Below are 5744 nucleotides of genomic sequence, written 5' to 3'. Positions count from 1 at the left end.
ATCTCCGCTCGGCTCGCCGAAAGAGTGGTGTAGTTGGTGAATCGAGGTTCATACTTTGTTGGCTTGTCTTTTGGTCCCGACTTAGCCTTTTTCTCATTATGGCGGTCAGACCCGTTATTCCCACGTTTCTTACCACCATTTTGATCATTTCCACCATTCTTGGGAGGATCAGTCGATCCACTCGGGTTGTTCAGGCCCTTCTCTCCCTTCTCAATCGCATCATCCCACTTCATGTATTTGTCCGCCCGGTCCAAAAATTGTTGTAATGTTGAAATTGGATTTCGATGAATGCTGTCCCACAAAGGACTCCGATAGATAATTCTAGAAGAAATTGCCACCATCTTCCCCTCATCTCCAACTGCAGTAGCTCGGTTAGCTTCTCTCATGAACCTTTGTATGTAGTTCTTAAGAGACTCATCTTTTCCTTGCTTAATATCTGCCAAGTGATTGGCATAAACAGGAGGGGTCCGAGCAGCACTAAACTGCCTGCAAAACTCCTTTCTAAAACTTTCCCAAGAAGTTATGGAGTTAGGCTTAAACTTCCAATACCACTCCTGGGCAGTGTCGGACAATGTGGTGGGGAAGACTCTGCAGCGATAGTCATCACTCACCCCGAGCAGCTCCATTTGATCTTTGAACTTCCCAACATGCCTTATCGGGTCTGCCTTTTCTGTATAAATTGGCAGTACCGGTGCTTTGTATTTCACTGGTGGTTGAGCTGCTCTACTTCGAGCATAGAAAGGGCTGCCACTCCTGTGGTCTACCGGATCAATCGCAGATGGTCGTTTTGACAGACTCTGAACTGCTGCTGTCAAAGCATCAAGCTGGGCTTGGATGCCTGGGGCCACTACTAGGGACTCATTTTCGGGACCGCCTGGTCGGGCGCTCCTATCCGGCAAACCATCATCGAGTATTTCTACTCGACTGGTAGGTCGGATTGGCTCTTGCCCTTCGACTGGGACGGTCCTTCTTCTATCAGCAATGACGTCCCTTAGATCCTTCTGAGTAGTGTGCTTTCCCAATCGATCGAATACTGTACTCCGAGTCTTCTCGGAAGGTTTGCTGGGTGGAACATGCTCCTTGCCACTGCGCTAGTTGGAATGCAATGGTGGCCTTCCTGTCTGAGCTGGGCGATCTTTTCCTGCTCGATGGTTATCATTATTCTTCTCCTTCGAGTGGTCAGTGTGATGACTGTCAGCTTCATCACGCCCATGCCCATCCTTGAAGTGGGAAGTTTCTTTACCTCGAGGAGCTCTATTGTGCTCCTGCTCAGGAGGTGTTTTCTTGCTACCTAACTTATGACTTCCTGACCTGGAAGTCTTTGATCGGTGGCTCCTTGAGGGGGTTCTAGAGTTCCCCCTTTGAGTTGAGGCAGTGTCTGACCGGACTCCATCTTCCTCACGACCAGGTGGGTTACTACCACCCCTGCTTGGTCCGCGAGAGTGGGGTCTATCAGTGTTCTTACAACCAGCTTCTGTGGTCCTTGCTCCTGGGGTGGCTGCCACTCCAGATATAGCTTGGGCATTGGCCCGGGTCAGCTGCGTAGCTACCTCCAGAGCGAGTGCAGCCTCGCGATGTCGCCTATCGGCCTCCTCCTGCTATTGCCGGATCTCTTCACTCTTGGTGTCCATTTCCCGTATTTGTTGCTCGAATGCGGCATTCTGCCTAGCCATTTCTTCAGCGAACGCCTCCTGTCTGGCATTGAACTGTGCCATCTCCTCCTGGAAAGCGCTCATGGCTTCCTGGAGCTCTTCAACCTCTGGGGTTACATTTTCGAGTACGACTCTAGGCTCAGTCTCACGGTCTTGAAGGCTAGGACCTTCTGATCTGGCAGGCTCTTTAGAGGAGCCTGTCTTCTTGGAGGCTGCATTGGTGTTCTTAGGCGCCATAATATCTCAGGGACCGTCTGTCTTTCTCTTCAGGCTCTCAATGAAAGCACCAAAATGTTGACCGTGTTTTTGGCCAACGACGTGAGAACGTCAAAAACGATAAAACTTTCAAGAGAAATTAAACGACACAGACGATTTTATAGTGGTTCAGTCCCAATGTGATGGTAATAGCCTAATCCACTTAGAGTTATGATTATCTATCTACACTCAATATCAGATGAACCTGAATCAACTGAGTTTCTTCAGTGTAGATTTCAAGAATACAAAAATTCTCTCAAATACAAGTACTTTCTCTCTCTAGAAAATTCAAATCAAAAGTTCAGAATTAAAAAAAAAACTCCCTTTCTGATGCCATAAGCCTTGTATTTATAGGTTTAGGATCGTACAGATGATATCCCCATAATCGGGATATTTTGCCATTCTCATTATATTTAATTTACAATAATATTCAAAATATAACAGTACACCATATTCGTGGGATAAATGAGAGATTCTCGCGTATGCCAAGACCGATTCTTGTTGAAGCCGTTTCTGGGAATCTTGACGTAGTCCTGCTCTATCTAGTTGATCCACATCACCTTCAGTCTGGTCGGCCACACCTTTACTGGGCAGTCATGCACTTGACTGGGCAGACATGCACTTAGCTGGGCAGACATGCACTTAGCTGGTCGGACATGGTCATGACCGATCGGCCAAGTTCATGCCTGGTCGGACAAAGTCATGCCTGGGCAGGCAAGGTCACGCCTGGGCAGACAAGGTCATTCCTGGGCAGACAAGGTCATTCCTGGGCAAACAAGGTCATTCCTGGGCAGACAAGGTCATTCCTGGGCAAACAAGGTCATTCCTGGGCAGACAAGCACGTGACTGGTCGGACAAGGTCATGCCTGGTCGGTCATGACACTTCTCAAGCCAGTCAAAATTCCTCAATGGCCTACTGGGCTACTCCTAAGCCAGGTCACCCATCCATTCCTTGCCACTTGTCATTTCTATTGCCACATCATCATTTTTAAATTTTGGGGATAACAATTATGATATTTTATAATATTACTATTATTATTAGGAATAATAAAGTCATAGAAATATCTCTATATATATGATATAGAATAAAGAGAAAAGAAGATAACACAATACACTACACATATCAGATGCAATTCAGAAAAGTTCATAGAATTTTTGTTAGACAAAAACTCTTTCTTTCTTATTCTTTATTCTAGTCATTCTCAGACCATAATCCAAGGTCTCATGTGTTGAGAAATATTTGCGATTCCTAAAAATACAAACTCATGTTCCCTTTGTGCCCATACACATCTTGAGGTGTAGAGAACACTCCGGAAGATTGTGGTTTGAGTGCTTAAAGCTTTCGATAGGAAGATTGATAAATATACGAAAAGACTCAAGGACACTTGATAGACTTCAAGAGGTAATTGTATATGTTCTTGAATTTTTTGTATTTATATGTTATATATAAATATATTGTGTATTTATATATTTTTTGCATGATTAATTATATTGTATGTTAATGTGTCTGGATTGTTTTCTTGGTCATATAAACTATTTATATGATTAATGAAATTTTTTTATTGTTGTTGTTCTACGAAATGGGTCCACCACGCCAATTTCTCTGTGTGCTCTGAATATTTTTCCAACAGTAACAAGTTTCCCAAAGTGAGGGAAACGACATCGATCTTCGCTTTGGGGATGACGTCATGTGGGGTAGGACCAGTCGAAGATCTTGACAAAGTCTTACTAGATGAGGAGGACCCGACTAGAGTAATCAAAGTTGGGAAAGAACTAAAGGTGGAAATTAAGGCACTGTTTGTAGAATTTTTGAAGAAGAACCAAGACATCTTTGCCTGGTCACATAAGGACATTGTTGGAATTTCTCCATCAGTGATAAGCCATATCCTCAATGTGGACAAAACTACCCACCGGTGCAACAAAAGAGGAGACTGCTTGACAAAGACGGATCTCAAGCCCTGAAGGAGGTGGTCGAGCGACTAAGGAAAATAATTTTATGAGGGAGTCCTACTACCCAGACTGGGTATCAAACCCCATGCTGGTCCCAAAACCAAACAGGAAGTTGAGGACATGTGTGGATTTCACAGATCTAAACAAGGCTTGCTCCAAAGACTGCTTCCCATTACCCAGAATAAACCAACTGGTCGATGCAATTGCAGGACATGAAATACTCTCATTCATGGATGCATTTTTAGTGAATGGCATGTTCCGAGACTTGATCGAAAAAAATATGGAGGTATATGTCGATGACATGTTGGTCAAGTCCAAAGAAGCTGGAGGGCATGTTTAAGACTTGGAGGAATGCTTTGCAATACTTAGAAAGTATCGCATGAAGTTAAATCCTCTCAAGTGCTCATTTGGAGTTGGTTTTGGTAAGTTCTAGGATACATAGTCAATTCACATGGAATCGAGGCTAACCCCGAGAAGATCAAAGCATTGATCGACATGAAGTCACCTACCACAATCAAAGAAGTGCAAAGCTTAACTGGGAGAGTAGTTGCCCTCGGTAGGTTCATATCAAAGTCTACGTACAAGTGTGTCCCCTTCTTCAACTTACTAAGGGGCAACAAGAAGATCCAATGGACTGAGGAATGCGAGAAAGCTTTCCAAGCCTTGAAGGAACATCTCACTCAACCTCCCGTCCTAGCAAAACCAATAGACGGTGAAGTGTTATTCATCTATTTGGCAATCATCGAGCATGCAATCAACACTGCTTTGGTGAAAGCAGAGAACAGGGTACAACACCCTATGTACTATATCAATAAAAGGCTACTAGGTGCAGAGTTTAGGTATCCCCCTCTTGAAAAGCTAGCCTACTATTTAGTAATTGCCCCTCAGAAGTTGCGTCCATACTTCCAAGCTCACTCGATCCAAGTCCTAACCGATCAACCACTACGACAAGTTCTTCAGAAGCCAGAGGCCTCAGGACAGTTACTCAAATGGGTGGTGGAGTTAGGATAGTTTGATATCACTTATCATCCGAGGACGGCGATAAAAGGACAAGCATTAGAGGACTCCGTAGACGAGGGCACCAACCTTGAAGACCCTTCCTACGAATCAAAGAATGGAGATACCGAGAAGGAAGTAGATACTCCCATATGGAAGTTGTATTTTGATGGAGCATCCAATGAGCATAACTCAGGCGCAGGAATCATACTGATCACTCCAGAGAATCATCGAATCCATTGCGCTCTCATATTTGGATTCAACGCTTCAAACAACGAGGATGAGTACGAGACATTGCTAGCAGGAGTATGCTTATCTCGAGATGTGCATGCACAGTCCCTGGAGATATTTAGTGATTCCCAGCTAGTAGGTTTTGGGGGTGTATCAAGCCAAGGGACTTAGGATGGTGTAATACCAGAAGAAGGTGAAGGACTTGTTGGCACAGTTCAAGAGATACTTGATTACACAAGTCTTGAGGAAGTAGAATTCCAATGTTGATGCCTTAGCCAAGCTTGCCAGCGCCAAAGATGCAGACACCCTAAATGTCGTTCCCATCAAATACTTGGTAGAAAGAAGCATAACCAAGCAGGAGGCACTACCTGTTAAGTTAGGAGATAAATGGATGACCCCTATTATTAAATATCTCAACCAAGGAGTAGTACCCAGTGATCGGAACAAAGCAAGGAAGGTGGTGAGATAAGTTGCACGATATATGATAGTTGAAGGGGTCCTGTACCGATGAGGGTACTCCTTACCACTGCTAAGGTGCATTACACCAGACCAGTCAAAGTTGTTAATGATCGAGGTACATGAGGGTTTTGTGGAGATCACGCTGAGGGGCAGAGCCTATCAATGAAGATCCTAAGGCAAGGATACTTCTAGCCGGCGATG

This window comes from Humulus lupulus, chromosome 2 (genome assembly GCF_963169125.1).
Source record: "Humulus lupulus chromosome 2, drHumLupu1.1, whole genome shotgun sequence".
In the NCBI taxonomy this organism is placed as follows: Eukaryota; Viridiplantae; Streptophyta; class Magnoliopsida; order Rosales; family Cannabaceae; genus Humulus; species Humulus lupulus.
The sequence above is the reverse complement of the archived record's forward strand: the minus strand, read 5'-3'. Positions refer to the sequence as shown.